The sequence below is a fragment of the Anas platyrhynchos genome, chromosome 5 (genome assembly GCF_047663525.1).
Source record: "Anas platyrhynchos isolate ZD024472 breed Pekin duck chromosome 5, IASCAAS_PekinDuck_T2T, whole genome shotgun sequence".
NCBI classification, from domain to species: Eukaryota; Metazoa; Chordata; class Aves; order Anseriformes; family Anatidae; genus Anas; species Anas platyrhynchos.
In genome coordinates, this window is record NC_092591.1 from 35,515,513 (window position 1) to 35,537,634 (window position 22,122).

Genomic DNA, 22,122 nt, shown 5'->3' on the forward strand with positions numbered 1-22,122 from the left:
TGTAGGTAGTATGTGGTGCAGCTCAGTGCCTGAGAGTTTCATATTTGGTAATACCAAAAGTTAATGAAGAAAATATCTCAACATTTTCTGTTTCCAAGAGATTGTGTTCCAAGACAGAATCATTTTTTTTGTAAGATGCAAGTGCGCTATAATATTTTTCTTGGGGTCAGTTGCTGCCTGCTTCTTAATAGAACATGCTGCTTTTACTGTCTTGGTCTGTTGCTCTTATTTGTGAAGTGTTCCATTTTAAGCATAGTTACAGCTAAAGTTGTAAAGATCAGAACAGTGGAATGGAGGTTGCTGATGCAGCCTTTAGACGTCCATTTTCCTCTGCCCCTGTACTCCGAGTTAAGTGCATGGATTGCCCTAGTAAAGTTTTTTGATCAAGGGTCTAGCAGTTTTCATGTTAGCACTATTTCTAAGCATCCTCCATCCCATTCCAATAGATATGAGGTAGAAATAAAGTATCACCCAAGCTTACTTATGATAACTGCCTCAGACAATTCAGTCAATATTATTACCAGACCTTTAGGAATTACACTAAGTATTCCTGACATTTAATTTCACATGGACTGGTCTTCATCTTTCAGTGGTACATTCATATCATCACAACTAAACATTATGCCTCAAGAGCAGCCAAGTTTTCATCAGTGTAATGGATATGATCTGTTACATGAATCATTGTAGTGTAGCAGCCAAGACTCCTATGAACAGTGGTATAGATCTGAAGCAAATTCCCAGTTGTGGGCAATATATTGATATCTTGGTCATACTATGATTTTCTAGGTAGATTGTTAAAGTTATCAGGTGTTGATACTTCCGTGATATTCATGAAACTGGACTTCTGCCTTGTTCTGTTCAACTAAGTATGGGCAAGCCTGCCTCCCTGCAAAACTGGGCAGTGGTATTTGCATGGGGTCTCACTGTGGAACAATGGAAGGACTGGAAGCCGGTCATGTTTCCACACTCACTCCTTATCTGGCTGTTTTCCTTCTAACCAGTAAGAGGAAGAGCAGAGCAGAGCTCCCGTGCATGGGAGGTCTGTGAGTCTGGGCATGGGTGTGAGAGAGAGTTGGGCTGGACTGCGGAGCTTTTTATTCTACAGGAAAGTGAGAAGGAAAATTTTCCCCAACTCTCCTACCAGCACCTTGAATTGCAGGTGCCACAAAGGCAAGCAGTAAGGTTTTGGTCTTCAGTAATATCAGAGCAGCTGGAAAGATGAGGGTTAGAAATGGAAGAGAGATTACATCCTGATTACACACAAGTACCTTGGAAATCTTAATTGCTCCCTGTGCAATATGCTTGGTGGTTTTGTGGTACTGGGTGATAGCATGTTTCTGCGTTGGGTCAGACATCAATATTGTGAAAGTGGTATTACCTACAGTAAACCCTGCTGACAATCAGGTATTACAGAAGCTTTGCAACTATGTGGATGAGAACAGATAGGATGTCTATGGCCAAAAACTCTGGTGGAATTTAAATTGGTAGTGTCCCACTTCAAATTTACAAGATGGCTAAATATAGATACGTACATAAAATACACACAGAGCTTTCAAGTATTTCACGTGCTATGTAAGTGTGAAGAATATGACTGGAAAGTTCTTGTCTCAGTTCACTGCTGTCCTTTGATTTTGAACTGAAAGGCAACAGCGAGGTCTCAGAGCTGGCGGCCTTCCCACCCATTTTGTGGGTGTGGAGTACAGTTTGTGTGTGCTGCCACTCTGGTGAGAATGAGCTGTGCTAGAGTTTGTTCTGTTACTTATCTCTGGGCAGTCTAGTGTTCAGCTGACTACAGAAATGGCTTTTGTTTTGTTTTGTTACCAGCTTTGAAGCGGTAAAAATAAACAAAAGTATTATTTTTCATTTGCTGTGATGGACCATGGTAGTATTGTTCAAGGCAAGTGCCAATATCAGATTTTTAGATGGCCCTTAAACAGTGCCTGATCTGTCTGTAATCTGACATATGGAACAGACCACTGTGATTGTGATTGTGAACAAATGAATGGAGTCCTTACAGATAAGCTATTATCTCTCCAAAGCATCTTGACTTACCTTGTAGAGACTGTGTCTGATTGCACAAAGTGCGGTGTTTATCCTGGGAAGTGCTGAGTGCCCCCAGCTCTTGTGGATGATGTTCAGCATATCCATGGAAATCAGTGTTCTTTAAGATGGGGCACTTCACCAAGATAAACTTAAGATGAAATTAAAAAGCAAAGGACAGAATTAGCATTAGTATCACTTATATGATAGCATCTAGAGACTCAAGTTAGACCACTATCCCGGGGATCATTGTGATCATTGTGAAGTCTCCTTCTACTATCTGCTATAGTCTTGTGTTGTAGCATATATTACAGCCCAAATATATAAAATATATAAAGGAATTCCTCCTGTTCCAAAACAGATAAACCAGTGACAAAGTAAATTACCTGTATGAAGATCTGATCAGAGACTTGTGGTAGAGCTGGAAATTGAACCCAAGAACACAAAGAACTCAGTTCTCCCGAGTTCCATATTATTTTTTCTTTCCCTGGCTGATATGTCTATTGTCACTCAAAGATATTAGACCCTAAAAATAATTCAAAACACTAATTTCACGAGAATTTCTTTTTAGCATTTTTGTCAAACAGGCCTATTAATATTGTCTAGTTTCACTTTTGATTTCAGCCATTTTGTACAAAATCACATGTTGTTTCTTGTTCAGTACTACAAGACAGCAGTGTTGTTTCTCTATGTGCTCTGTATGGAAATACACATTTTTTTTTTCTTAACAAAAAATTTTGCTCTACTGTTTAACATATATTTAAACTTCTCTGTGATTAAGGGAAAAATTGGTTCCTATCGTCACAGGAACCTGTGCCAATGGTACCTCTTTGATATCTAAGAAGACTGTTTTAGGATCAAAACCAGCAGGATAACTCTGGTGCCAAACAAGAGTACTTCTGTAAAGTTTAGATGAATTGGATAAGATATTCCTGAAGGGTCTATAATAGCAATATATCAGTTGTTCAGGCTTTGCACAGGCTTCAGCATATCTGAATAACCAAAGATATTTCTGTGAAGAACTGAATCATTATTTTTAATTATTATTATTTTTTATTTTCCATGGCTTTTATAAGCATTTGCTGTGATGAAACCTAAATTTGGGGCAGATGTGACATGAACAGCCAGCAGATAGGAGGAACTTCTATTGTCTGATGACTTGGTCTAGATTCCTCGTGTAAGACAGTTTCATTGCTGATACCAGCTTGTGTGTCCTTTGCTGTCTTCCTGCCAAAGTCTTGGAATTAAAATGTTTTTGAAAATCTGTTTTTTATTCAAATACTTCTGCTTTCTTAAGTACTTTGGGTTTTAAAATAGCACTGCCCATCTTTTATAATATATTCTATAGTACTTTAAAATTTAGTTTATTTAGGATTTTCTTTTTCCTTCTCACATAGTTATTCCTGACTCCACCTGCTAGATGTTTAGTTGTGGGAGGACTGGAAATGGGCTCTGCCTATAACTGCTTCTGTATTCAGGCATCTGCACATGCAGATGGTGCTTCAAGGCCAGCAGAGGGAGCATTGAATAGTGTGCTTTTTTTTTTTTTTTTTTTTTTTTTTTGCAAGGGCAGGGCCTGACTCCGGTTCACGTAGCTGAAGTAAGTCAGGAGTTACCTCTGCAGAAATGAATGGAGCTCTGTAGGTGTAAAATTAGGGGAGGAGAAGGACTGAGCCTACTGCATGAGTCAACGTTTAAGAAACATTCTTCTGTAGCAGGAATAGGCTATTTTTAACTCTTCATTTTTTAGAAACGGGATTGTATTTTTGGTAGGTGGTGCCAAAGCAACAGTTGTGTGCTGTATTTAGGTCACGTGTTAGGCAAATATAAGGTGAAATATCAAATAACCTTACAAAGTGTGGACAATGATGACCTTCATATTTGAAGAAGCTGCATAACCCATGTAAAAGAATTTTACAGAGCAATTCCCACATGTATTTTGGTACAAATGGAGCAGATCTCATTTTCATCTACTCCCATCAGTCTTTATTTTTTGTACCTCATGTAGAAGAAAACAAAAAGTACTTACCATTTTGTAGCAGGGATGGTGGATAAAGTTCAGTTCTCAATTGATGTGTTACAGTGCACATCTGCACAACGGCAGTGCTGAATCCTGAGGCTGGTGTAACATGTACCTATATATGTCACGCGTCTGTATCACTTTGGAACAAACCAAAGCTTTACATTGTGAATCCAAATCTTGGAGTGGAGATTCTGGAAAGGTGGTTTATTGATGTTATTTTTAAATTAGGGTTAGATAAGAAATTTCACTATTTAAGAGAAAGGGAACATTTATCATGGCTTTAGGAATCCCTAAACACTCCAACTTTTTTTTTTTTTTCCCTATAATTTCTTTAGCAAATTGGGAACTTGTCATGAAAATTGGGAGAAAAATTCTTATTTTAACCATCTCTAGCTTTTATTTATACCAAAGTAAATACTGATTTCTGCTGGGCTTTTTTTTTTTTTTTTTTTGGCTTCTTATCCAGTAAAGTACCTAAGTATTGTCCTAAATTTAAGTAGGTGTTTATTCATCAGATAAGCCTGCAGCTTACAGATGAGTCCATCAATGCTACCGAATCAAAACAGTGGGCTCCAATTCTCCACTAATCTTGCCTTCAGATTGTTCACAGCAGGACATGGCAGCACAGGAAAGTGCTGCTGCTCTGCGGCCTTTACACATCGAGCTATGACTCAGGTTAGAAAAAGTAACTTTCTCTTACCAAGAAAAAAAATGTAAGTGTGGGATCTTCTTCTGAATCTGTTTCTTCCTTTTACACACATATATAACCAGACTCTATTCATTCACCACCCTTAAATTCTTCCTACAGTGGGGACTTTCTGCAGTCAGAATCTCTGGTCAGATAAAGTTTGCTTTCCTTTTCTCATGTGACACTAAGAAAACCAGACAACCTGTTCCTTTCTGCATGTACTCACTGGCACTGAATCACAATGTGGAAGTCCTGCAGTGAAATATCTTTGTCCCATTACCAGTCTACAGTAGAGATGCCAACCTCTGCATTTAATGTTCTGCCACACTATCACATAATTATATTGTCTGTGTGCCATACAAGACTACACAGCACAAGGCCAATGGAATATTTCTTTTTCTCTCTGCTTCTCAGTCTGTAAAATGGAGGTGCTAAAACACTTACTCACTTTGTCTATCTCAGAGAAGTGCCTAACGGTTAGTTAATAAATCTTTTTAGAGAGCCTGGGAGGAGTAGGGGAGTATCTTTAAATAAAACGGAATGTCTGAATAAAGCCTGACACTTGCCAAGACTTTAAAGTGCTAGTTTAAACATTTTGGCCATCATCATGTAGCCTTGCAAAAGTGGTATGAAAGTATATCAACTCTGGTGCAAAACCTGGACTTATCTGCCCCATGGTGCCCAAGACAACAAGTAATTTATTACACACCCATTTATCCAAATAGAGAGACTCAACATAGGTGAGTTGTTGGGTCAGATTTCATAAGGCTAGCTGAGCAGTGTAAACTTTAGAAAGATATCTGAAGTTTTGCACAGTGCAACTAACTCTTCTTGTTTCATTTTGGCCCCTGACAATCTGGCCTTACATATTCCCTGTGTAACTGCTGTGGCCGACAGGGCTGTGGTAACTTCTAACTCCTCCTTTACTTCACATACCGGCACTGGGTATTGTTACGTCTGCTAAGGTGCAAATTCTTAGACTAATTCAGTTCAGTCAGCTCAAGGATAAAAGTAAACGTGTATTTTCTCCCAGATGGGATTACATGATTTCACAGGTATGGAAATAAAACACACTCCTTTCTAGAAAAGCAAATAATTTTCTATAAATAGTCTAGTCAAGAAAACAAAAACATTGCTTCTGCTGCTTCACTCCCGTCATGCTACTAGAATTTACAGGATTAACTTTGTGTAAATAGTTTCTCTTTCATTTGTGGGATCTGGAACAGGTCACTACAAGTATTTTATACGCACAGTTTTACCATGAGAACTGTGTTGGTTAGCTAAGATTGCTCATATGAATCACCTGGGTTTACTCTTGGTTCTTGTGTGGCTGAGCCAGTTTGCATAATTGGGAGAAAGCTGCTTGCAAAAGCCACTGTGCTTTGGAATCTCTCTGGATTTTGATCAAAAGCCTATTGAAGCCAAACCCCTCTGGCTCTAGTGGTCAAACTAAAGCAGAAGTAACAACTAAACAAGATAAAGCAGTTTTGGAAACTGTTAATTTCTTCTCTTTCTGAGCTCTCCAGGTCTTGTCCCTGAGAATGAGGATGTAGACTGCATGTACAGTGACCCCCCCATGCCAGGCTGTTGTAATTTCAGAAGCCATGCAGCCACCTGGAGGTGACTTTTCCACTGGCATGTAGTCTCAGCTGTATTTAATGTACATGTGAAAACAGAGTTATGGTAACTTTGAAGCCAGGCCATTTTGAAAATGATCTGGGGCAACTGTATCACTGTAGTAGGCCACTAAATCAAAGGAACGAGCTGTGCCAATGGACTAGTCAGAGCCTCTGCAATGTGTCTGTAGGTCATCTCTTGGGACTTGATCTGCAAGATATGAGGAAAGTTTGGAGGGCTCAGGCAGCTGAGATGGTGTTGGCTTGAAATACCTGAGGCTGCTTGCATGGTTACTTTCTTGTGGTCTTATCACCCTTTCTGTGTTATCCAGTCCATTGTTTTGTTCTTTCCCTGTTCTTCACTCTCTGTCTTTACCTATGTCTGGCTGCTAGGAAGCATCTTTGAGAAGAGGTTTTTCAACATGTGCCTCCTAAGTTGCCAAGGCCTGACTGTGAATGCAATGTCTCTAGGAGACATTATTCCTACTGGAGAGGTAAAGTGATGTGAAATATATCCCCTTTCTATGAAGTTAACATTGATGCCTGTATGTAACCATTAGAACTATTTATTGCTGAAATCAACAGCTTTTAACATTGAAAGGTGGGCTGAGGATGGGATTCTCCTCTTCAAGGAAAGGTGGCTTTGAGAGACTGCATCAGTGCTCCCCGAGCGGGCCTTGGGGGGCCAAGGAGTGGGTTGTCAAAGCAGTCCCCCTAAGGCTTGTTAGGAGGAAGAGGTAAGGGAACTCCTGGGGAAGTGCCAGGGGTTGGTGTATGGGGGAACAACTGGAACCTGGAGGTTTTGTTTTCCCCAAGGCACAAATTGTCTGCTCTCCAGAAAAGGGGGAGGGCAGCTGAGAAGCAGCCCCGTAGAAGTTTTGCAACTAGAGCTGAGCCTAAGCAGCTTTGGCAGCAAGCCTCCTGGCACTTTTCTTGGTGTAAGCAGTACCAATTCCTTAAAAAGAGTAAGCTGTATTGGCAAAAGTGTTTTTGTAAAGCACAAGAATAGTTTAGATGCAAGTGCTGGACACAGGATCCTAGGAAATAGGTATATTTTCTCTAATGCAATGCTTCTATTTTGTATGTTTGTGTAAGTAATCCTTGTAGTTCTTTGGTAATCACATGAACAAGAGTTTATAGGATCAAGTCCCCACGGCTTAGTCTTCTAAGATGCCAAGCTGTCTATCCCCGGACAAGGAAAGCACCTGAGCTTGGGCTTTAAGAACATGAGTGATCTTTTTGTAATTAATGGGAATTGGCACATGCTTAAAATTAAATCCACGTGTAAAGGACTTGGTTGGACCAGACTTGCAGGTTTGGTCCTGAGCATCTTGCAAGACAGAGCCCCGTAAATTCACCAGGCTACTAGATTAACCATTTAGGAGAACCTGTGTACCATTTTATACAAGAAAATATTAACAAAAAATAGCAGAGGTTATGGAATGTCATTGCATTCAAAATAATATTGTTAAAAAACTTTTATTTAATTTTATTGTTCTTCTGACACATAGAAAATTAAATTGTTTTGTAGTCTGAAATATTATAAAATTTATAGCAGGTGATATTTTTCTGGTGCATATATAAAGAAAAGAGCAATAAATGTTAATATAAAGTCCACTATGAAATCTTACAAGCCAAGCTTTACAGATTTGCTGAGAGTAGAATAAAGAGTGTGATGGCTTCCTCTCCCCCATCCTTGTACCTTCCACCATCTTTCCTGGTTGGTGTTTTGTCTGTCGTTCTCATTCTCATGTAAACATTTTACCCCTTTGTAAATCACCATCGTATATCTGAGAGGTATTAAGTGTGTTTTTACTGGATTTCAATTCATTTCAGTATTTCTTGCATTTTGTATTTGATTGTCTGATAAACCACAGATATTTTATGCTTTAGAATTCAGACACCGCTGGTGTTTGCCATGGAGTCCATTCCCAATAATAAACTCCTTGGGGGAAGGAGAGTCAATGCAATGTATGTTTGGTGGGGGATAAAGTACAGAACAGATATATATGGCTTTTCTATGCAACCTCTTCCAGACCAGAGATTTCACTTAGGATGCACTTGGAGCATGATTCCCCTTAAACTAACAAGGTGACTTAGGGCCAGTACCTTAGCTGCTGGAGGTGGATGCAGTTCCCTAAAGACTACGGTGAGCAGCAATTTCCATCAGCTAAAGCTGTAGTTCTTGATGTAGGAGAAAGGATGAAAACTTCACTCATGATGCACTTCTGAATGCATGTAATTGCCCTCGGGAAGTATGGAGTGGATGTCTTAGAAACACATATGGTCATGATTAATATCCTATGCATGTCCTCCAACACTGTGGAGAAAATTCTTTTGTTCTTGGCCTAAAACAAACAGCATGGCATGATGGGAATAAAAGACAAATTTTCAAAGATGGGACATTCAGTTAGTGCACTGAAACTACATTTAAACACTAAGCAAGTGGCTATTTTTTTTTTTTTTTTGTATTTTTAAGAGATGCTGAAGACTTTTATCTTCTCACGATACCCTTGGTGCAGTGCCTGTGAATGACAGTTACAGATAGGTGCTACTCTGACAAAGTGAAGTTCATAGCTCTAGGACTTTTCAGAGCGATGTTGCCTTTGTAAACGATGGGTACGTCTGCCATGCAATGCTCATTGCCTAAGTGAGATAGCGGCACGGCAGGAGAAATGGCAATGCGGAGCCTGTGTCTGAGAGCAATACTATAGACCGGGACAGTATCAGCAAACAAAGAAACTATTAACTAAATAGGAAGGAGTCAGGATTAAGTGCTTTGTGTCTCTGAAGCTGCTATACCAGGGATGGCACTTTAAATATGCTTACAGTATATTCTTCCAGGGAGCTTTCTTTTTATATCTAAATGGGAAAAATCATCATAACAATAAAAAAATTAGCCTCTGTCTGCTAAAGATGATGCCCAAGTACATCTGATCTCTCAGCAAGTGCTACAGATGGAACCAGAGTGCATCCAACTTTTTTGTTTTGCCTTTCAATCCTGAATCATAATTAGTTCCCTACTGCTTTAGTACATGTACAACATTTTAATAGTCACAAGGACTCACTCCAATCCACTTTGCCATTTCCACAGTTCACTCTTTCATACCAGTGGCAACCTCCCCTCCCCGCTTTAGGAACAGCATAAAAAAACCTAAATAGCCAAGCATGTAGCTGTAGATTGATGAGGTTGTCACACCATTCTCCTCACCGTTTTCTTCCGACCTGCACTGTGCTCTAATAGATGGATGATTGCTGGGGGAGGGAGAGAGTTAGCAAATCCCACAACCAGATGTTCAGGGATGGACAGAGCGACCTTCTCAAGGAACCCAGAGGAGTGTAACTGTGTCCTTCTGAGGGAGAAGGACACTCAGGTGCCTCCGGCTGTCTTTGTTTATCTCTCTTTTCAAAAGGAGCACGAATGGGCTCAGCATGGCTGCAAGGATGGATGTTTCTCGGTGCATCAGGGGAAATGACCAGTCATCCGTCTCTTCACTGTGGAGTCTGCCTGCAGCCATCAATCTTGTAGCCCAGCACGGCAGCTCCTTTGGCTTAGTTTGGCTCAACATTAGATGAACAAAGGGAAATTAAAGCTGAGCAGGGGGAAAGGAGAGAAGAGCAACTATTCTCTATTTCACTTTATTTTCCCCTCGTATGGCTCTCTCTCTCCACCTCCCCCATTATCATCTATTTTTGCCATATTTTGTAAGGTGTGGAGAAGGCCCAGAATATACATTTTTAGGATCTAGAAGTTTACAGCATTTCTCTGTTAGCAGAGAGGAGAAAGGAGGGAGATATTGAAAAGGCATAATTCAAGGCCCGGAGCCTCCATTTTTCAGTTTACTGTGGCAGTTTTCAGAACAAGCCTGCCATAGTACAGCTGCAATAGGCAAGGGGAAGGAATATAGTATCTTCCCTCCATCTTGCTATTTTTCCTCCTTGTTCCTCCTAATTCCTTCTTCCACGCCACTTTAGTGTTTTCAGGCATGTACTTCATCTCTTCACTCCCGTTCTATTCAGAAAGCAATCAACAGAGGGGCCGGATGGGATCCACCCAAGAGTACTGAGAGAACTGGCAGAGGAGCTGGCCAAGCCCCTATCCATCATTTATCAGCAGTCCTGGCTATCGGGGGAGGTCCCAGCTGACTGGCGGCTAGCAAACGTGACGCCCATCTACAAGAAGGGCCGGAGGGCAGACCCGGGGAACTACAGGCCGGTCAGTTTGACCTCAGTACCAGGGAAGCTCATGGAGCAGATCCTCTTGGGAGTCATCATGCGGCACTTGAAGGGCAAGCAGGCGATCAGGCCCAGTCAGCATGGGTTTATGGAAGGCAGATCCTGCTTGACGAACCTGATCTCCTTCTACGACAAAGTGACGCGCTGGGTGGACGAGGGAAAGGCTGTGGATGTGGTCTACCTTGACTTCAGCAAGGCTTTTGACACCGTTTCCCACAGCATTCTCCTCAAGAAACTGGCTGCTCTTGGCTTGGACTGGCGCACGCTTCGTTGGGTTAGAAACTGGCTGGATAGCCGGGCCCAGAGAGTTGTGGTAAATGGAGCCAAGTCCAGTTGGAGGCCAGTCACTAGTGGCGTCCCCCAGGGCTCGGTGCTGGGGCCGGTCCTCTTTAACATCTTCATCAATGATCTGGATGAGGGCATTGAGTGCACCCTCAGTAAGTTTGCAGATGACACCAAGCTAGGTGCGTGTGTCGATCTGCTTGAGGGTATGAAGGCTCTGCAGGAGGATCTGGATAGGCTGCACCGATGGGCTGAGGTCAACTGTATGAAGTTTAACAAGGCCAAGTGCCGGGTCCTGCACCTGGGGCGCAATAACCCCAAGAAGAGCTACAGGCTGGGAGAGGAATGGCTGGAGAGCTGCCAGGCAGAGAAGGACCTGGGAGTGATGGTGGACAGTCGGCTGAATATGAGCCAGCAGTGTGCTCAGGTGGCCAAGAAGGCCAACGGCATCCTGGCTTGTATCAAAAACACTGTGACCAGCAGGGCTAGGGAGGTGATCGTCCCCCTGTACTCGGCTCTGGTGAGGCCGCACCTCGAGTACTGTGTTCAGTTCTGGGCCCCTCGCTACAAGAAGGACATCGAGGTGCTTGAGCGGGTCCAGAGAAGGGCGACGAAGCTGGTGAGGGGCCTGGAGAACAAGTCCTATGAGGAGCGGCTGAAGGAGCTGGGCTTGTTCAGCCTAGAGAAAAGGAGGCTCAGGGGTGACCTTATCACTCTGTATAAGTATATTAAAGGAGGCTCTAGCGAGATGGGGGTTGGCCTGTTCTCCCATGTGCCTGGTGACAGGACGAGGGGGAATGGGCTAAAGTTGCGCCAGGGGAGTTTTAGGTTAGATGTTAGGAAGAATTTCTTTACTGAAAGGGTTGTTAGACATTGGAACAGGCTGCCCAGGGAGGTGGTTGAGTCACCATCCCTGGAAGTCTTCAAAAGACGTTTAGATGTAGAACTTAGGGATATGGTTTAGTGGGCACTGTTAGTGTTAGGTCAGAGGTTGGACTCGATGATCTTGAGGTCTCTTCCAACCTAGAGATTCTGTGTGATTCTGTGATGGGGCTGTCTGGAAAAAGGTATGTACTGACATCCAAGAGCCATGATGGCAGCTTATGTCAGCAAATGCAAGCTCACTTGAGTTTGCCTGCTTGATACCACAGCGCCGGGGCTGCATAAGCTTTGCACAAACTGCCCGAGCTCATCCAGCACCTGTGATTCATGCTGTGAAACTGGAGGTCATGACAATGTCTTCATTGCTGTTGGTATGCGGCCCGTCAGAATCAAAACCATTCAGATATGTCTGCTTGTAAACCTAGCACTGAATTAACTGAATTCAGCACTGAACTCAGATGGGCCACTTTTGCCTGAAATCCTCAGATTTCATGTACTTCGAGCCAGGCTGGGAGGAAAAGAGGGATGTGAATTCACTGCCTGTGCTGGATTCCCAGAGCTATGGTCTGATTTTTTTTTCCATGGTGGGTTGCAACCTGGTTGCTTTCACTGTTTTCCCCTAAAAATCTTGCCTCTGGATATCATAGCAGAACATGTTTGGCTTAATTTGTAGAAGCTTTATTTAGAGATAGCATTGCTCTGTTAGCACTGCCCAGTGTGGTGTGTGATTGACGTATTTAATAAACGTGTGATTACATTTACTTTTTAATTTTCCTGGCTAACACCAATGATCTAAGCACCAGGTCTGAAAGAGCCAGGCTCCCCTGCAGAACTGTGGTAGGAGATTTCTTTCTCCCACTTTTTACTGGAGGCAAAGAACTGAGATCTCCCAGCTGTGCACAAAGCTTATAAGGAGATTCAAGACCCAACTAAGCACTAAGACAGAGTAAGGGAACTCCGTAAAAGCAGATACTGGACTCAGAGATCTATCTGAGGAGTCTTTACCTGCTTTCAACCCAAATGTGCCATCTGGAGTGAACAGGCTTATGCCAAGATGGGGAAAATTTATACCATCATGGGTTTAAAGGGCTGCTTTGCAGTTTGGGCTGCTTTTTTTTTTTTTTTTTTTTTTTTGTCTTCTTTTTATTCTAAACCTGAAGCAAAAACCCTCAAGAAAAACATATATTTGGTGAAAAGCAGTTTCTCTTCCCCCACACCGTGCTTGTGTAGGCTTTACAAGTGGACACAAGACCTCTTTGAGTGGGGATATTCAGAGAAATCTCACAGTCCTTCTTTCATATTTTCCTTATATAGCGATAGCATCATTTCCCAATGTGTGTATTTAATTGTGTCCCTTTTAAACGAATGCTCAGATTTTCTGCGGCTTCCCTGCAATTTTCGAGAAAGACAAATCTTGTTCATGTTGTCATGAGGCAGCCTACCCCAGATGGCACATTTGTGTCTCGGGATGCCCTCTGGCTGGCCTATTGGCAGGCATTCCAGTGGCTCTGAAGGTCACCTTGTTTACACCTTGCCTTTTTCCCCCTCCCTATTCAGAGTCTTGCTGAGCCTGCAGGCTGGGCTTCACCATCTGCATTTTCTCTGGTGCCATTAATCTTCCTGTTTACCATTCTGTTATTAATTCTGGAGTTCACCTTTTTGTTTAAACGCTTTATAGGCCTCTTGGAATTTCTTGCCTTTTTTGTGGCAACAGATCTGAGCATCTCAGTACATGATTTGCTTTGTTCTTTCCCATTTCTGAAAGGATACCTACTAGCATCTCATGCCATTTTCTATTACAAGCCTTCCTTCCCATAATAACATTTTTCAATTAAATAGCTTCATCTGTCAGATGCATCTTACCGTATGAGTAAATATTATCCTTATTCTTTGGGGTTTGTGAATTGGCCAATGAAGCCTGGTATCTGTGAAAATAGTTCAGTGTTTTTCTTGAGTAGAAAAAAAAAGTGTTTAAACCTGTTTTTGTGAGAACCTGTGAGAACACCTTGGCTTTTTGGTGCATTTTATTCGAATGTCTGAATGCCTATGAATATTAAACAAGTCCTACCAAACCCTAGAGGATAGATGAAGGCTATCTCCTTTTGACAGATGATGGAAACACAGAGGGTACCTTTGTTAGAGTTTGGCCCAAGATCACATAGGGAGGCAGCAGCAATGCCAAGGGCAGCGTCTAGGATGATTGTGGATGATTGTTCCCTATCCTTGCTAAAATCGTTGATCACTTTGCTGTGGCCTTTCTGTTCTTCAGTGGTTTATACGTGTTTGAGCCTTGCATGATGAGCCAGTTCTGCTTGGCATGGCGTGGCTGACTTCTTCAGACACTGTGCCATGCAAATGTGGCTGTCCTGCTTCCCCACACTGCCTGGGTTGCAGAGCACTTTGTTCCTGCAACTGGGAGCTTCACAGCCACAAATGCAGGATGAGGGCCAGGACACCTGTAATCGGGCTGTGCAGCACTAATAAACCCTGCCGCATCTGTGCTATTACCTTTAGAGCTGCCGGGGTGCCTCTGCCTGCTCCCTGATGCTTTGGGTGTTGGAAGGGCATCGTTAACTGAGCTGCAGCATCGCACGAGCATACAGAGGCAGCTAGAGCTCAGTACTGCGCTCAAGCAAATCCCCCTCCTCATTCCGGTGCAGGAGAAAGTGCGGTGCAGGCTCCCAGGAACCACTGCAGGACTCAGATTGGCTTTGGCAGGTTTATCAGCTCTGGCTTGGTGCCGGCTCTGCTAGGCCCAGTCTGAATTAATTGGGATGCCTGCGCACTGTGGTTGAGAGATAACTGCATTACAGAGATTTATCTCTTGCTAAAGGTATCCCCTCCACTGTCCTCGATAAGGGAGAGGAGAAGCTATGCAAAAAACCCACAGAATTTGTAGCAAGGTTAAGGTATGGCTGGCCTTATGTATGGTTTATGTATGAGGCTGGATTCGGTGCTGTCATGTATGGAAATGGTAGAGTCGATTGCGATGGAGGTCCACTCCCTGCTAGAGTTTGCAGACTGTACTGTGTCGAAGTGGCTCATGTTTTCTGGTGGCTTTCTTGGTACTGGATAACGAGTGGGTTTTGCTTCTTTTGATGGGTCAAGAGGCCAAAGGCCCATCCATCTGTGTGAGTGTATCTACATGACCACGTGCAGATAGGTTGACCAAGTTACTCTCTTATGCCATACAGGCCAGAAGCCATGTCAGGGTGATGCGTGGCCTGGAAAGATAAGCAGGAATTTTCTCTAAATTGTAGTTGTTACCCAGACTCTGTCCCCTGATGCTATCTACTGTGTTTGCTCATTCTGGTTCTGCTAAGTCCTGGTTGTGGTTTGAGCCGATCTAGAGCGCAAATGCAAGAGCGACCATGAATGCAAGGGAGTGCTAGAATAATGTTACTGACAGGAGATATTCCTTTATGATTTGAACACTGAGGGTAGTTATATGATCCAGCATTTAGCCTGATATTGTAATTTGTCAGGCTTTGAAAAGCAGGTACAGTATAACTGTATGTGACAATGATTTGTGTTTGCTGAGAAATAAATCCGTAAAAAACTTCTGAAAGACAACCAACAAGAGGGCTGTTTTTTATCTTATTTTATTTATTTTATTTTTATTTTTTACTGTGAGATTTTATAGAGGCATTCTAGTCTGCCAAAGAAATACAGCTGCTTGTAAAGTCCATGTTTTGATGATGGGTTAAGCTAAACAATACCTAACCTTATGTTTGAGGGTCTCTGCTCTTTCTTTTTTTTTTTTTTTTTTTTCTTCAATTTTATTTCTCCCTTGTGTTGAAGCACCCTGAGACATATTTTAGCCAGGAGCTGATAGAATCTTTCCACTGGATCCTGATTTTAAAATTCAAAGTTGTCCTCTGCTTTTTCTACAGTTTGTGCTCAGATTGAAGAAAGTTTTAGTCCCCCCCATACCACAGCTTCTTGTCTTTCATCTCTTCACTTTCTTTCCCTGCCACTGCCCCATTCCCCCAATCTTACAAGAGTGGCAGCTTTGCAGTAAGAGGTGCTGAGGAGGCATTGGGATTTTTCAGTTTCCCAGTGCTCCCTAGGACAAACCTCAGTAAGCTCTAACATTTGCAACAAGTGTTTAATAAGATTCATTTTGGAGCATTATAGGATCCCATGGCTTCAGTCTGTTGCACTGTGTGGGTGCAGAGCAGAGGTATGCTCTGCCCCTAAAGAGGAGCTTTCACTTAGTGGAGGATAGTGCTCCAAACTATTCTTTCTGTGCAAAATGACTTAGTTACAGAGAAACAAATAACCTCTCATTTTCAAGTAACCTTGCTTCTAAAATATGTTTATCTTTCTATTTAACCTAATTCTCATTCTCACCATGGCACCATTTACCTTGAGATTGCAATATTAGGCATGAGGTTTGAGGGTGGAATTGGAGGGGGAGACAAAGGGTTACTGGAGTAGCCTTCTCTCCAGTCCAGCCATGGCTTTATTGCATCTGACTTGAATTAAAAATAAAGCAAATTTGATGTTTACTAGCCTCTAGGGTCATTTGTTTGGCTTTGCAGACCCATTGTGAGAATCCATGTTATCAGCAGTCTAGTTTTGGGGAACACCCAGGGCTGGGATGGCTGAAGGTCCTGTGGATTGGGGATGCAGAGGACTCTTAAGTGTAGATCTGACACTGAAAAGTTTGCTACAGATGGGTGCTGAATTGCGGTGATGTTGGGAGAACAGGCTGGGATAGTAGGGACCGTGGAAGGTGAAGATTAGAGCGTAATGGCAGTAACGTGTAGCATCTGCTCCTGGGATAGCAGGTGACAGTGCAGGGAAAGAAGAGTTTTGAAGATCCAGGTCTGCAGGAGGAATGAAGATTGTTACTGTGCTGTGCTGGCAGATGCATGCTTAAGAGAAAAGCTTGCAGAGCCCTGCCTGTAGTGTACCTGGTTCTGGTGGTTGCTGTGAAAGCATCCCTTCCAAGGGCAGTAACATATCACTATAAGCAAGGAAGGAAACGTGCTAAGGAGGATCTGGTTGTGCACACAGAAAAGCTACAACATCCAGCTATTCAACGTAAAGCATTGTCTCCTCTTTTTTTCTTAAGGGATTCCATCCCCCCTGCCCCCACCCTTTGCACTCTAACGCTATATTTGTGCCTTGGAGATGTGGAGATGAGCATATGATGGATGGATGGATGCTGCTTGTCTGGGTTTTTCACCACCATTTCCCCCGGGGCACTCTGTCTGCTGGCAGAGAGCACCATCCCAAAAGATGGTATCTTTTGCAAACTCGACAGCTAACAGACAGCTTCTCTCTCTGCATATTTCCCAAAAGAAGAGCAGGCTTAATCTGGTTTTTATATGGCATATTTCATTATAATCTTTTTGACTTCCCATGTTCCCAATACACCATCATAAATAAAACGCTGGGGGTGGGAGCAGCAGAGATGCTGAGGCTTCACACTCTTGTGACACTGATAGATTCTCATTTTAAACTGTCATGGGATTTAATTGCTTGCTGAGCCACTGCACTGCACTTTCAGACACATCCTGCCACATCCTCTTAATGAGCTTAGTGGCTGCATTCGCTCAGCAGTAGTTCTGTTTGCTGTGAATTAGGTGGCTTTTTCAGACCACCTATATGATTTTAAAGAGCCAGCGGTTCTTAAGGTAAATATCCTTGGATTTGTCCATTTTAAAGAGCAGTTCATGGACTCCTAATATATAGTTTCCTCTGGCGCTTTTTATGTTCCAAAAAAACAGAACCAAGAAACAAAAACACAAGAATCTATGTGCAAAGTCAGTGTTTGTCTAAGAGGGTTTTTGGAAGCCGGATTGCTTTGGTTTGCATAGTAGCTGTCTCTGGCATGATAGATCATGCTGGAACTCACCCAATAAGTATCTCTGTTCCCAATTAGAACTGGAAATGGAGCTGCTTACGAGTGCACAGAGATGATGGCTTGGGTGGCAGCTGCTACTGTGGAGATGGAAATGATCCATTGTAAAACAAATACGTTTCACTGTATAGAAAAAGGGATGGTTGTTTTTAATTTATGTTTCAAAGAGACACTGAAAAGTTGCTTAGCTCCCAATGCGTTGTAAACCAAATGTGGTATATTTAAAGACAGGCATGTGCTGCTATTTCGGTGAATCAAAACTTGCAAAAGCCCACCATTTTGTAGGATTTGCGAAAATGTGATTCTTTTGGAGGCAGCATGTCGATAGAAAACAGATACTGGCATGGTACCGGCCTGGGTGCTTGTTCAGATCCTACCACTGTGGTTTAAGGACCTTGATAAATAGAGAGATTGTTGCTCTGAGCTGGTAAACAGAAATAACCACGTTAATTTAATCACTATGGAAAGGACTCTGCCAAGTTAAGAAACATAAATTTTAATTATATGTACACACATATTCGAATTATACTATATGCACAACATTTAGCTGAGACACCAATAATAGCTTGGTTTATTAAAACAGGAAGGACTCTGAAATAACGTCTTCTTTTTCATTGATGATCTTTGGTGATTTGACTCCTATTTTGTATGGTTCTGGCTTTCGGTCTGTGCTATTTCCTGCATCTCCTACACTAACCAGGTGCTATTGCATTTGTAATACTAATCAAAAGGAAATTTACCTACAAGCTGTCTTGAAATTGTTATGTATAAAAGAGAGAGCTTTTAGTTATATTGCTTTTACTAGTAGTTATTACTTGTAATAAAGATTATGTTCTCTGAAATTGCAATGTCTGAAGAAGAGCTTGTGGTACAAACTAGGAGTTACAATAGAAAGAATTTAGAACAATTTGTGGGTAGAAAATGTTATTACTTATATTTAAAAAGGATTTGGATGTGATTCAAGAATTTAAAGAGCCATAAATTCTACGTGAACATTTGAGAAATTGATTGAAACAGTAATTAGGTATAAGCAGTAAAGCACCTCAGAAATGATGATATAGGAGGTTCTTACTGACTTCCCCCACCCTCCAAAAGGAAAATCATGTCTCACCACTCTCTTAAAATTCTTTACATGACATGTAAAGAATTAATAGATAAGGAGGTTGACAATTTACTTAGACTTTCTGAAAACCTTTGGTCTTCTCCAAAGAGGAACAAAGCATTGTTGCAGATCAAGACTTCTAGAATAAAATATGAAGCAAAGAAAAAATGAAACAAAGAATTTTATAGAAAAAGGCTAGCAGCTGGTGCATCAAGGTTTGGTGTTCAGTCCAGTGTTGTGCAATATAGTAATGAAAAAACTGGAGAGAGAGGGAGTACGTTGTAAAGTACAAAGGTCTGCACATAGTGCAAAGTTTTCTTGAGCAGTCGTGGCTAGTGAGGTCTGTGCTGGCCTCTTTGGGGGGCATCTGAATATCCTTTGGGAATGGGCAGTGGGAGAGACATTTTAATTTGTTACCTGTGTGTTGAAAGTATTGCCTGCTGGAAGTTTTTGTCCGTGTTACAAGGTTCATAATCCTGGCTAGCATGCAGCTGTGGAGACTGTTAAGACCCTGGATGCTGCCCGAGGGATAATACTGTGGGTAATATAAAGAATATTGTAATACATTTGTTTAAATGGGGGCTGTGGCTTCATCTGAACATATCAGGTGCAGTATTGGTCTATCCTGGGGAGATTATTGAAGAATGAGAGGAAGTTCAGAGAGGTCTAACATGACAAAGCCATATGGAAAAGCTCTCACAGCAGAGAGATGGAAAAGATTGTGACTGTTTATCTTCAAAAGGAGAGGAATAAAAAGAAATGTGAAAAGAAGTTCGGTCAGGAACTTCTATTTTCCCTATCTAACAGCAAGAAGATAAATAAATCTGCTAAGCAAGCAATAAATAAAACGAAACACTCCTTATTTCAAGCCATGGTTCAACTGTTGAACTCACTCTGGTAGGAGGACATTGAGAACAAAAGTGTATCAAAATTCAGAAAGGGATGGGCTATTCTGTGTATTTCCAAAGGACCTAGATTTAGGATAACTGGAAGTGATACTGTGTTTATCCCTCAGGACTGACCTATTAGATAGCGTTTAACCATTTCTCTAGGCAAACTGAACCGTCTTTTAGATTTTTGGAGGTTTTTATCTCTGAGGATTCAAAAAGTGTTTTGGAAATAAAATTTCCTGACTTCATTACTGTATCCTTTTATAGACCAGCCATCTTCCAAGAAAGATTGAATTCATTACAGAGACTGAATTCATTACAAAGGTGTTGTCTATGGACCTTTGTAGGTTTATATGCTGTAAAGTTTACATTTCAGATAAGATAGGGAGGAGATTGTGCCATTTCCCACTTTGTAGAGCTGCTTAGGAATGAAAATGGCCTCAAGAATCTACCAGCAGAGAAGGAAATAAAGCGGTTGAATAGTTGTTAGCTTAGTGGGCAGATGGGAGGCAACTGCCCTGAGTTTCTTTTCCCCAGTTTTCCTCCTTTCTAATTTAATTCTTGGTTATTCAATCTCCTCAACAGTAAACTGGGAATAAAAGTATTACCTTATACTGCCTTGTCAGTGGGATGTTAAATTTAATAATTAAAAAATGCTCTGAGAGTTTCGCATGAAAAGCCTCCTGGAGTGTTGCTGGTGGGAGGTGGCAGCACCACACAGAACAACTGTGCTTTTTTAAGGTCAAAAAAGGGCAGCTATCTTTAAGCCTACCTTTTCCCCTGACTTAATGTTCAGTATCTCTGGAAGAAACAGGAACTAGTTTTCCTTTCATATATGTTTTACTTATCCCCTCCCTTCCTTGCTCATTCCCTTTGCAAATGCATTTGTTTGCTGAGTATATCAGAGGCAGGCATAGCTTGTCACAGTGAAGCAATGTTTGTTACTGATGCCCTTGAGCTTGCTTGAAGCTTCTTCTCTTGCTGAATGTATGATGACCTGTTGGATTTTACAGTCCTGCAAGGTTCACAATGCAAAACAAATGCCCTTTTGCACCTAAGCACAGGACTTTGAAACAAAGGTGAACACGCAGCTAGAGATGATTTTGGAGGTTCCTTAGTGGCTTTAGATTCAAATGTTGTGACTTGCACATAAATTGAGTCTAAAACCCTTTCTTTCTATTGAAATGTCTGGATTTAGCATCCGGAGGGAGGTACTAGGTGTTCATACAGGGAATTCTCTGTTGACTTCTCTGTCAGTTTTTTTATAGCTCAGAAAGGGGAAAAAGTGGAGAAAGTGGCATAATGGAGGAAGGTGTGCAGAGCTTGATGCTAAAAACAGAGGCCTGATTGCACAGACCTCCTTGCAATGAGAAGGGGTCAATTCACTGTTGACCCCTTCCCATTGTGTTGGCTGTCCTGGGAGTTTCCTTTGAAAATCCCAGTGGTTTGGGTTTACTCGGCCTCTCCCTCCATGAATAGAATAGCTTTTGCTGGAATTTTGCTGGATTTTATGTGGTTATTGGCTGAGCAGTGTTCTCTCACTTAGAAGACTTGAGCAAGCATGTTGTGGAAGCACTGATCAGGGACCCTGAATCATTTGCTGGCTTAGAGGTTTTCACATATAGAGCAAACATATTCCTGGGACACAATTGCCCCCAGGAAGCAGATTACACTTTACTGTCCCAGGTGGAAGTGTTCATTCATTATTTGGATTGCAGGAGTGATTTGAGGCTTTATAAACACAAGAATTTCTGCCCTGCAGAGTTTACAACTCAAGGTGATAGAAAAGCAGGGAGCTTCAAGCAGACTGGGGAACACAAGACAGTTCTAAAAGATGAAAAGTGGACAGAGCTGTGAAATCAGCACACCAGATGCTGATTTGTAAGCATTGATCCTGTGCATTATTACTTTATAAATCTATTGGCCAAGAAGAAGGAATTCATTTTAGAAGGGAGGGAGTACATGAGAAATCCACACCTTGGCCTTGTCAGCAGAGACATTCAGGATGTCTCCCTACCACAGGATTGCTCTGAATGAACACCTACACAAGTAGGATAGAAGCCAAGATCTACAAGGAAAATGTAATTCTTTCCTGGGTGTATTTTAACATCTTGCTAAAATTAACATGTTGTATTTGCATGCCTACTGCACCGTCTCATAATCCAGTGACAGAATTCCAAAGGGGAGGTATGCTCTGTTCCTTCACTTGCATGGCAAGTTGCATCAGGCTTCCTCATAAACCCTCTTTGCCAGTTAAAGTCCCATGCCCCAAGCCTCCCCCCGAGCCACACTTGGGTTCTTACTGCAGTGGCTGAGGTTCATCCTGTTCTGTGGGCTACATTCTGCACTTGTAACTGTGTTGGCTGATGGTTTTTCATTTGTGTCATCCCATTTAAATCAACCCGGGTATGGGAGTCGATATTCAATGAAAATTCAAGGCACATCCTTTTTTGTTTGTTTGTTTGTCTTTTTTTTTTTTTTTTTTTTTTTT

At 41.9% G+C, this 22,122-nt stretch overlaps 1 protein-coding gene across 14 annotated transcripts in view; it reads left to right on the forward strand.

Annotated features, from left to right (window-relative positions):
• The window catches only part of DPF3 (double PHD fingers 3), a 182,696-nt gene that overhangs the window by 96,516 nt on the left and 64,058 nt on the right, over positions 1-22,122 (forward strand). The window lies entirely within an intron of this gene.